This window comes from Ochotona princeps, chromosome 7, assembly GCF_030435755.1.
Source record: "Ochotona princeps isolate mOchPri1 chromosome 7, mOchPri1.hap1, whole genome shotgun sequence".
In the NCBI taxonomy this organism is placed as follows: domain Eukaryota; kingdom Metazoa; phylum Chordata; class Mammalia; order Lagomorpha; family Ochotonidae; genus Ochotona; species Ochotona princeps.
In genome coordinates, this window is record NC_080838.1 from 54,328,777 (window position 1) to 54,341,640 (window position 12,864).

Below are 12,864 nucleotides of genomic sequence, written 5' to 3' on the forward strand. Positions count from 1 at the left end.
AGCAGATTTCATGTATTTCTTAGGTATAGAATTAATACATCCTCTTAAATAATCAAATCATATTTCTCTTTTTGAAGATAAGCAATAAAAGGATAAAATTTAAAGTGCATAATGTATAGATGATCATTATATGCCTTATTAACATCCTCATATATATATATATTTATTTGTCTCATTTTTAATTGAATCTGCCAAAAACAATTAAATCAAAAACATTTTGCCTAATTCAATGGTAAATATATAATCACTTAATAAATATGCTCTCTTGAATTCATTTGATATTTAATCAGTTAAGTAATTTGTATTCATGATTCTAGGAGACTGTAGAAATCTTTGATATTTGCAGGATAGAGGTGGAAAAGAAATTTGTAACATAAAAGAAGAACTATGGGCAGAATAAAATTTCTATAGCTGCAATAATTTGGGCACACTTACAGTTTAAAGGTTATAAAGACAGCAAACTAAGGGACTTCCTGCATCATAAAATGATATTCTGTTAAATTCAAATATATTGCCTAGAATTTTTGAGAGTCTTAGAAATTGCACAAATTTTAGAGAGTGCAGCAGTAATTATCATTTGACTGAAAATTCTGGTAACAATTTTCATTAGTAAAAGGAAGGAATAGATTTGATCTACTTACTAAAATTACATTGTCTGGGGAAATTTTTCAGATGTGTATCATTTCTCATGAAAATCCTACTATTTCTAGCTAATAAATGAATAACAAGGGCAAAAAAAAAGCCATTTTCTGGCTGATGCTGAATACATACATTAACTGCAAATGTTGACAAGCATTAGCTGAACAACATCAGAGGCATAGCTGTAACCTTTTCCTAGCAGGTGCAAGCATCCTGTTAGAGCCATCTTTTAAATGAGAAGCAACAGTTCATTCGGTAGGCCAAATACCACACTATGTAGACACTTTATAAGGGCTTTTCTTTTTTGTTAGAACCATCTATCCTTTTATTCACTAATTCATATAGTATGATACAGGAAGATATATTTCCATAATTTATAATTGCTCCTTGGAAACAATGTCTTTGAAAAAAAAAACCTCAGAATTTCATATCAAAAAAGGAATGATGGAGCTATTGAAAATAGTTTTTCATTTTACAGATGATGAGGTTAAGTTCAAATGTCATTGAAGAGAACCATTCAGTGTATTCTTTTTATTATTAGTATCACAGCCAAGACATTACATAGCAAAGATGTTGTGAATATTCTTATTCTTAAAATACAAATGCATGCAGTCCAAAATTTTGTGATTTGTACTATAGATTTCAGAACTGTGGTTTATCAGTCTCTGAATGTCTACTAATATGTGATTTTTTAAAAATTGCCATTGGATTTGTATGGTGTAACATTGCATTGAAAAGAATATAATTTTTCACAGATTAATCTAATTTATTTTTAATTAGTAATAATACATATAGAGAAATAATTGAGCAGAAATTCTGGATTGGGAAGAAATGTCAATCAACATAAAACACTGCTGTGTTCAGGATAAGTTGGTATTTCCAGTAAGCATGTTTTCAAATGATGTGATGAAAGATAACTTTGATCACACACTCAGATTTGTTGTATAAATTAAAATATCACATTTCCAGCTGCACTTACTTAAAATAAGCAATTTTTACATTTGATTAAAAAATAAAATAAACAAGAAAACTAAACTAATTACAAAAGATCATTTGTTACATGTTTCTGTTTATATTGCATAGCAAAATAAGCAAAAATTCAGAGAAACATAGTTGATTAGAGGTCACTTAACAGTTATGGGGTTGAGAAAAAAATTTAGTGATTTCCTTTCAGGATGACGCATGTATTCTTATAATCCCACGTAAAAGAACACAACCACCAATACCTCCAAATGTATGCTATGTGAATTACACCTCAGTGAAACTTTTAAAAAGAATAGTTAACATTTGTCCTATTTGACTAATCCTTTGCTTGCTACTGATGGTATCAGATACGGGCATCGATTCATTTCCTGGCCGCTCCACTTCTGATCCAGCTCCCTATTAATGGCCTGGGAAGGCAGCAAAAGATGGCCTTTGCACCTGTGTGGGAGACCTAGAAGAAACTTCCAGCTTGTAGCTTTGGATTGGCTCACTTCAGGTTTATGCGGCCAGTGGAGGAGTGAACCAGTGAAAGGGAGGTATTTCTCTTTGTCTCTCTCTCTTTAAAATGTTTTTCAAATAAAAATGAACAAATATAAAAAATGAATTATCAATATTCGTAAAGACTACATGGAGCAACAAAAGTCACAATTGGTTCAAAGTTATATAGAATAGATCTTTAATAGGAAGGAGAAAGGGTGGCGTGTTAGGGACTAGTGGTTGATTCCATTCTCTCCTTGTAACCTTCATTTCTCAGTCTTTCAGTCTGCTGTGTTTCCATGTGAAATGACAGGTGAGGGACCAATATACCTTCTGCTTCGTAATTACCACCACTATGCAAGGTCAAACAGGAAACGTGCCAACTAGTGTGTTAAGATTTCTACACAATACTGATAATATACACACATTTGTTAAGTATGTATATAGTGAATAGTTTGATAGGCACATTGAAAACGAAAACACTCTCTTTTTCTTCCATTATTACTACTGTTAAATTTTGTCTTTAAAGGTTTTCAATAATTAGACTGTACATGCAGCCTTTGAGATCTTAGATATAAAATAATAGGAAAAGGAAGAAATTAAGCCTGAAAAAAATGGGAAGTGGTTTAATAGAAGAACTAATTTTATGTAGATATCATGCCATAAAGTGATATGTTTACAAGGTTGTGTCAACTTGCAATGAAATCAATGAGAATAGCCACAGAAATCATGTCAGAATTAAAAGATACCAGGGTGATTTAGAGTTGATGTTTAATAGTGAATAATGTGATAACTGTTTACAGGTAAATGAAATGAATAACATACTTCAATGGGCAGGAGAAAGAAATATGTGTTACTCCATTAAAATTCTTCAAAAAATGGTGAACTGATTTGAAACTGAACTTATAGATATATTGTAAACTGTAGGGAAATTATTCTTTAATGTTAAAATATAAACATCATCAGTAAGTTAGGAGGTAAATAAAAGGTTAAAATGAACCAGCACGCAGTGGGTTTTTCTACTGAACACACATCAAGTTCCATGGGATTGTTGGAGCCAATTATCTGCTAACATGTGCTTAAAAACTTAGAAATGATGGCTCAAGTGATTGGTTTTCCATCATCCATTTGTGTGAAGTTTATTCCATTCTGGCCTCCAAATTTTTTGGCCCAGTCAATGGTTAGGAGCTTGATCTATTTTTCTGCCTGTCTGTTTCATTGTTTCATGACTGATAACAAAGGTAGCAGTAACTTCTTCAAGTTTAAATTATTTTTAAAGAAGGGAAAAGCAACTAATATAAAATAGTTGAAATACTATTTTTAATCACTTATCAGATATAAATACTGATTCAAATGTGTCGATAAGCACAATAAGATGGTGAAGGATCTGTATAGTTAAAATACATATCTTAATGAATTGAACTAAGTAATATATAAGCAAATTGTTAGTGAGAAAAAATAATCGTGATCAATGTTATCCAAAGCAATTTATAATTTTAGCACAGTTCTCATCAAAATTTCAGTGGCATTTTTTCACAGAAATAGAACAAAACTCTAAAAAAAATATATGTAATCTCTGTAGAATTTGACTAGAAGAAAGACCCTGGGGTAAGAATAGAACACAGCTGAAGGCATTATCCTACCTGATTATAATAAGGATTATAATTATTATTGCAAAACTATGGCAGGCAGGTAGCATAGAAACAGACACACAGACTAATGGAACTGAATAAATAGTCCAGAAATAAACTCAAACACGTACATTGAGAAAAGCACAGTCTCTTCAATGAATGGTTTGGGACAAATGGAAATTTCCATATACAAGAGGATAAAATTGTATTTTTGTTTTACGTTGCATACAGAAAACAGTTCAAACTACATTCGACACTAGAGTCTGATAAACTTGTGAGTATATGTTTAGAGTATATATGTAGCCAGAAGAAAGAAAGAAATCTTACCACTTGGATTACATGGTTGGGGTGAGAGGGTATTAGTGTTGAGAGAAAGCCAGACCCAGTAAGAAAAACACTGTGCAACCTCATCTGATTTCCAGCTCTCAAGTGGTTATACTCAGAAGCTCAGTGCAATGGCAAAAGGATACTGCATCTCACGCATGCAAGGTAAGTGTATTCTGAACATCGTGTTTCTTTAAAAGCCAAAGCCTCAGTCAAATACTTTGATGTAAGCACTTTGTGTTATGAACTATAAATAATATTATTATTTTCATATTCACATCTATAAGTAAAAATTGCCTCTTGTATGAGTATTGCAAAAATTGTGATTTTTTAAATTATTTATTATTTAACTTCAGTAATTACATTGTATTATGTGACACAATTACATAGATACTTGGGTTCTCCCCACCCCTCCCCAGACCCTCCCACCATGGTGGATTCCTCCACCTAGTTGCATAATCACAGCTCAAGTTCAGTTGAGATTCCCCCATTGCAAGCGTATACCAAACATAGAGTCCAGCATCTTATTGTCCAGTCAAGTTCAACAGCTTCTTAGGTATACCCTCTCTGGTCTGAAGACAGAGCCAGCAGAGTATCATCCCAGTCAATTGAAAGCTCCAACATACCATCAGCAAAAATTTACATCATTATGGAATTAATTGACATAGTAATGAGTAACCAATATGGTTTCCTTCCTATCCTTCTCTATTAAGTATTGTGAGTGGTGTTTCTTATACAGTTTTACATCAACAAAACCAAAGATAATGTGCAGTGAAAATTTCTTTTTTGACAATGATTCAGAGAATTGTGTTAACAGTATGAAATACATGAAATCTTAAAATAATTAATCAAATGTAGTATTATCAGACCACTTGCCTTAAATAATGCCAAAGGAAGAGTAATCTTGTTTGGTTGTTATTGCCATTACCTATGATTAAAGACAAATGGAAATAAGGAGCAGAAACAATTACCATTTTAAAAACCTATAGAATCAGTTTTAATTTTTCTAAAATGTATCCGGTAACAACAGAGTTACTTTGCTTTTATTTTCAGATAATTCTGTTCAACCCACAGTTCTCACTGTGAGGACGAACTGGAGCCACAACTTACTGAGACTGTTAAAACACTTGCTAGGAAAATATTATATGATTTAATGTTTATCTTTAAATAATAACATTGTTTTAAAAACATGACAAAAAGGATAAAACATGAGGGTTTTTTTTTCCCTCAGTGCAGAATGAATGTTTTCAGTGAGAAGCCATTAACTGCTAACATTTTCATGTGACAAAATAGCTTTGTACAGCTTTAGCATTTATTTCTCCTACATTTAGGTGTTTTTCTCATAAATTTGCAGAACGTATGAATTGAGACCACTCTTTACTGCATTCAAAGCCAAACTGAACTAGAAGTTCCACTTTCTAATGAGCTGTGCTGCCTTCTACTTAATCACAAACATTTCTGTTCATTTTAATTTCATCTTGGCTGAAACATGAAATGGTGAAAGCTAAGCAGATGGTTGTCACAAACAGAGAAAAACAAATAAAATTTGTGTGAAACTTGCCAGTCTATTAGCAGAAAACGGAATTAGCCAGCAAACTTATTGTACTGTGCCTGAGCATAACAAAGTAGACCCTTCATTTAACATGTGGAAAAGAATCTTATCAGTGAATTCAAGCAATTTATGAAGCATTCAAATTAACTCTTAATATGACTTTAAGTTAGTCAATGTCAGTGTCTGTAATGATTTCCTCTTGACTAGATTAAAGAAAGCTATCAATACAATGCATTGAATTAAGAAAAAAATGTCTGTATCTCTACTGTCAGTCAATTGTGACTTTTCATTGGTCAGAATGGTACAGTCAAATAAAATTTAGAAGGAAAAACCTGGGGGAGTTATGAATTAAAATTTTTACTTCTCTTTTTTCTTTTTCCTAAAAGAAATGACTCCATCACTTGAATCCAAACTTCATATAAGCATGATTAAAGAAGACAACATATATATTCCAAGTATGGAAAAGAAGTAATAATGTCAGTGATAACCTTGGTATATTATGAGTTCTTGAGGAATTTCTTGTCAATCAATATAAAAGGACATGAGTCAATTGAATTAATCCAAATATTATATATTCAGTTTACAAGCTATTATAAGGCAAGATGGCTTCTTGAAAATTCTCAAGTGTTTAAATTAAGATTTTTAACATAAGAAGATGTAAACATCCAATATGAAATTACTTCCAAGGCATTCAAGCTGACCTCAATGCGAATAAGCATATTCAAAGTCCTTTCTTCATTGTCTGTGAGGCAAACAATCAAGGGTGAGAATCAGCTTAACTCCTTTATCACAAGCAGAGCCAGATGTGAAGTAGTGACTCTTTGAAGAGATACAGGAATGTGAAATAAATACATTGAACTAAAAAGAGGAAATGAAACATGAGTATAGATAATGAAACTGACCTTAAGTCCTTCTAGCATATTGTACAACATTGGACTGCAATACCCATTGGTTCCAGTGGAAGTCAGGGTTGGAAACAGAACCAACCCAGCAACTGCAACCACCAGCTGATCTGGGCTATGGACTGTGCCGGGCCCTGTACTTGCTAGTACATACAAGAATCTGGTCTGGGAACACCTCAGACAAAGTTTCTTTTGTGATCTCCCCAACTGAACTGCTGGACTCAGAACCCTAACCATGAAAAGACAGAGGACAGAAGAAATCAATCAACCACCTTAGCTATATGTTGGCAGCGAAATACTGGGCAAATGGAGACTCTATGATGGACTATGTCAATCAGTGGATTCTCCAACGACCTCATCGTGCTTAGAGTGGCAAGTTTGGCAGCAACTCAGAACTGTTGAACTATCAAATCCTCTTGAGCAAGACCCTTGGAGCATGCCCCACATCAGGAACCTGGGGTGGGTGGGAGACTGGGTGGGGCTTCTCCCTTAATATCCCTCTTTACCTCAGATACATGAAGGGAACAATACGGAAATAATAGTCTTACCCACTTTGCTGTAGCCCTTGAACCTTTTTACCCTAATTAACTACGTAAAGATTGTCAAGAATCTAACAGAAATGGAAAAAGTTAAAAATATGACTTATAGTTTAATATTCTTACTGTATTGCTCCATTTTATACTTGGGCCAGTTTTCCTGTAGGGTGAATGCATCCATACACAGGGGCAATCTTTAGAATCCAGTGACATTTTAGTGACACCCCTCTGTCTTGCTCTTACCCACAATCTGCAGTCTGCTAGGGCTTCTCCTATGGTCAGTAACTATTCTCAAATTGGCTGAGCATTCCATGCCAAGGAGAGAAGTATTCATTTTGGTCTAAAGAAGCTTTGACAGTTTCATATCCTTTTCCTAAGTTGCTGCTGTTGTAAAATACAACACATTGTATGACTTAGCAGTAATTCATTGTTTGATAACTCATGGCATCCTAAATCCAAGATCAGGGTTAAACCAGTGTTGTGACCTTCCTAGATATCTAAAGGGGACTGTGTCTTTCTCTTTGCTCAAGGAGATGTTCTCAATCTTTGGCAACCCATGAGTTGTATAAGCATCACCTTGACCTCTGACATGAAGATTGTAAGAGGTTGTACCAGTGTTTATGTTTCCAAAGTTCCCTTTAGGTAGGGCTATCATTCATGCTGGATTATATCTGACACTAATGATCTCATTTTAAAATTGATTATCTTTACAAACACTGTTTTTTTTTTTTTTTTGTATGAGCTGGTGGATATTGCAGGCTGATCTGCCCCACACCTTATTTTTGAGGTGTGCCTGATTGGGCTACACCCTGGACCTGCCCAGCCTTTCTCAACCTCAGTATCCATGAGTCAGGTCAGAGGGTTCCATGGTTATGCCTAGCCCAGCCTGTCACCACTTCCAGCTCTTTTTTTTTTTAAAAGATTTATTATGATTGGAAAGCCAGATATACAGAGAGAGGAGGAGAGACAGAGAGGAAGATCTTCCATCCGATGTTTCACTCCCCAGGTGAGCTGCAACAGGTCGGTACGCGCCAATCTGATGCTGGGACCCAGTAACCTCTTCCGGGTCTCCCACGCGGGTGCAGCTTTGGTCCGTCCTGGACTGCTTTCCCAGGCCACAAGCAGGGAGCTGGATGGGAAGTGGAGCTGTCGGGATTAGAACCGGCGCCCATATGGGATCCCAGCGCATTCAAGGCGAGGACTTTAGCCGCTAGGCCATGCCGCCGGGCCCTACAAACACTGTTTTTAAGTAAGTTACAGTTTGAGATATGGAGTTTGGTCTTTTAAAATGACTTTTTGAGGGAACACAGCTCACCCCATAATAGGGATAGCAGTAGTCTCCCTGATGTCCACTTATACCTACATGTTTGCCAGCACTCGAAAAGATACAAAGGAAGTCTGCTACTTTACATTCTTCTTAACTATTCATTGTATCATTTCATTTGTTTTAATTGAAGAAGCTTTTTTCCTCATATCTTTTACTTGTTTTTATTTCAAACTTTCTTAAGTTTCAAAGGTTATAACTCCAATTTTCTTTTATTGTTCTCAAAGAAATATTTTAGTTATATTAAACTCTGAACTGTTTTAGCTTTAAGAGTAATATAAATTGTAGAAAATTTTCAGTTATTATTAGAAATTAATTTTCAGCATTTTTTCTATTCTCTATGATTTATTTTGCAAAATCCTATATTCATTGATTACAGGTACTTGAATCATCTTCCCATTTGTAGCTTCTTTCCCGTATTTTTTCTTATCTTCTTTTATCCAATAAATATGAAAATAGATTTAAAAATTTCTCTTATGTTCCTATCTTCTTTTGTTTCTTCATAGCATAAATACCATCATTTCAATGGCTACATTTTCATGATTGCTGTAATACTCACCTCCTGTGAACAAAAGCTTATTGTAGTTAATATTTTCACCTACAACTTGAGAACTAATCATAAGTTAATATTTCTTCCAGATATTATAAAGAGTACATTTCTTGAATGTTTTCCTTTGATAATGATGTTTTTATTTTTAATGACATTGAATTTCTTAATGTACTTGTAATTTCTGTTTGAGTTGCAAATTTTTGTGCAATGTTTTAATCTATTTTCAATGGTTTTTGTTATTATTTACTTTGAGAGAGGAATTGAAAGATCTCACATCTGTTATTTCACTCTTTAAGTACCTGCAACAGCTGAGTTATCTTTACCATGTCAGTCAGGAAAGAACACCAGTCTGGGTCTGCTACAGGAGTGGCAAGGACCCAAGTACTTGAGTCATCAAGAAATGCCTCCCATAATATTTATTAGCAAGATGCTGAAATCAGGAACAGAGCTAGACTGGAAGCCACCCATTTGGAAATGGAATATGGAAATGGCATTATAACGTCTGCACAAATGCCAGTCCCCATTGAATAGTTTTTGATTAATTTCTTTAGCTTAATGTCTTTGGAGTTCATGAATCTAAAGTATTACATTCCGGCTTTAAGTCAGAGGCCAGTTATGTTACTAATCTTTAAGAGGTGTACATTTGGGTCTTTTCCTGGATATAAGCAACATTAATTTTTGCTGAATTCTTAGTGAATGGGTAGAGGTATTTTCTCTTCTGTATATGATTCTGTTGCATAGTAACACTCTCCACCTCAAGCATAGATACACAACTGATATTTCTGAACATAATTTTACAGGTTAGATTTGCTTAGGTACTAGATTTACTTAAACACAAAAACAACACCTTTGAAATTTTTGCCTTACTCTAAATTTTATAGGATCTTGTGTCCTCAGTGACTGCACAGATGCATAGATTTCCTTTCAGTCCACATTACAAAAAACACATCATCTTTTTACACAGAAATGTTTTATAATATATATATAAATTTATTAATCTCATCTATTAGCAATATATTTGAAGCACATTTTTGAGTTGCAAAAATTCTTCATGCTGTCATACTGTCTCTAAATTCCAAAATATTTAGAGTTTTAGATAGACACTTGTCATTAAATAGTAGAGAATTAAAAAAATAAAACTTGGCTTGATTCAGATACTGTTCTAGAAGTTCATTGATTGATTGTTCTAGCCATTTAGATGCCACTTACAATATTCATGTTCTACATCAGAATGTCTGGTTAGAAGGCGGTCTCATTGCAATGCCAGTTTCTGGCTTATGTGCACCCTGGGATGCAGCAGTGAATGTTTTAATTTGGATTCCCTGATCCATGTGGAACACTCAGCCCTTGGTTCCACCTTTGGCTACTGCCAGCTTTTGGACAGTAAACCAATGAATAAACTGATGACTCTCTCTCTTCCTCTTTCTCTCTCTTTCATTACTCTCAAATCAATTGATAAATAATACAACTTTAAAAACTGAATAAAGTCGGTTCATTTAAGTATAGACTTACTACTTATGCCAGGAAAACCAAGAAGAAGATATCTTCTTGTATATAAAACATATCTCAAATTATGTTCATATGTCTGATTACATTTGTGTCTTAGCAAGGTTTCAGGAAAGCCAATTCGTAAGCAATAATAGGTTTTACTTTTTACTTGCTATTGGTTGAAATCTTTACCCAATGGAGTGCTAAACCAGTGATTGCAAAGAAAATATTTCATTAAGAAGTGAGAAGGTTAAGGAAAAAGCCAGGGAATGTAGACAGGAAAAAGAGTAGTGTGGGAAGTAACATTTTGGTCCTAAACATGTTTTGTGAAGCACATGAAATTTGTTCACTTTATATAAAAACAGAACAAATTTTAAAAGTTTTAACAATAAAGTTGGCATTCCATCATCCCAGGAAGGCAGTAAATGTGTAAAGACAATGGTAGAACACCCTGCTTCCCAAATGGACACAGGAGGGTTGAGTACGTTTCTTTCTTCTCTAGGTCCCTTACCCAGATGGATCACCAAATGCATGCTCAATACTCTTTCTTTGATTAATGAGTCACTTGGCACAGCAAACATGGCTTAGTCATAGTCTTAGGAATAAAAACCCTAAGAGGCATTTGAAAGGTCACAGCTCAGAAGTCTGGCTCAACACAAATTTTTCATGAATGTTTTGATAAACTTGATAATATTGCTAAATTGTTAAAGTAAAATTTGTCTCCAGACTTTTGAGTTATACTCAAAAATTGCTTTGTAATTTTAAACAGTATCATCTTCAGATAAAGGAAGTCACATCCATCTGTTCACTATATTATCACATAAATACACTTTTTGTGTAACATTGACTCTTCAAGCCAAAGTATATAGAAAAATGTACATTTTAAAATAATTTCTAAGAAAATATATTGTGGTTGAGGACGGCCCAGGACCTTGGGACCCAGCACCCATGTGGGAGGCCTGGAAGAGGCTCCTGGCTCCTGGCTCCAGATTGATCAGCTCAGCTCCAGCCATTGTGGCCGCCTGAGGAGTGAATCATTGCACAGAAGATCTTCCTCTCTGTCTGTCCTCCTCTGTGTATATCTGACTTTGCAATAAAAATAAGCCTTTAAGGAAAAAAAGAAAATATATTGTGGTAAATCAATGGCCGTGTCTTCCAAGGTAATCAGAAATATCAAGTTTAATTTTAACATGCTTGAAACATTTATCTACCTCCTTTACCAATAAAGAAAAAAAAAAAAAGAAATGGGTGTTCACAGGAATAACAGAAAATAAGACAGACCCTCAACAACACATTCCTTTATTGCTTCAGAAACATAATCTAAGCTAACCTGACTCTAAATCATGGAACTGCAGCACCGGAATGACAAATCTACACATACTGCACCATTGCCCGTGGCAAGTATATCAAAATCATTGCCTGGAAAATTGATACACATGTTCTTTGGTTTATATCTTAGCCTTACTACTGTATCTAATCACATAGTCCTGTATCAGTGTCTTGAAAATCAGCATTTGTTATGGAGCAAACAATATTTCCCTATCTTAAGAGCAAGTCCTTTATTGTTACAGTCGTGATGCCAAAGACATGTTTTTCAGGGAAGAAAAAGATGTTTGTAGCATGTTGATACACATTACAGAAGCTATCCGTTATCTAAAACAAATTGACAGCAGAAGTCCAATTTAAGTGAATCCACCCAGAAAAGGAAATTTAACTGCACAATTGTAATTTTTTCGTAATTTTGATTTGCATTTGTCTCAGTAAATAGAATGAAAACTAATGAAAATAAGCAAAGAATATTATTTATTTAATAAAATTTAGGGTAGTGCTGGAATTTGCTAGTTTTATGAAAACTAACATTTTCATTTTTATGTAATTTTCAACCACTACCCTCAAACTGTATGAAATCATATCCTGAACTTTGTAGTTGACTTTCACACATACAAAAAATCAAATGATGATTTTTGCAAAAATTTCTGTATCCTAATCCAATTTTCTGACAGCTTCTTAATCTTTCAGTTGTCAAATTGGCTTGAGGGTATCTATATTTTCATTTGTTTGCGATGACTACACCATGTTTGTTTATCTGGATAGGTTTTAGACATTGCCACTAGTTTGCTACTATTTACCTTTTGTCTCTCAATCTCTACTGGGCTGAGGTTCAAGTGAGAAATCTTTCTGTCTAGAGGCCTGTCTCTGGGCATTGCCAGCAAGAAGTAGCAGGAAATCACAAGGTGTAGAGAGGTGGTATTTGCAAGTTTGAGTTCCTGGATGTTGCCTTTCGGCAACAGAGTGGCAGACAGTGATGGATTTCTGAATCTTGAGCAGAGACTCAGGCTTGTTTGCTTTTCATCCTCTCATCATTGCTGGCCAGTGGTGACTGAATCCAACACAAATGATTTTAACGAATGTCTTTTGTTTCCCTGGAAACCACGTACTCTGGGAGCCAATATAATG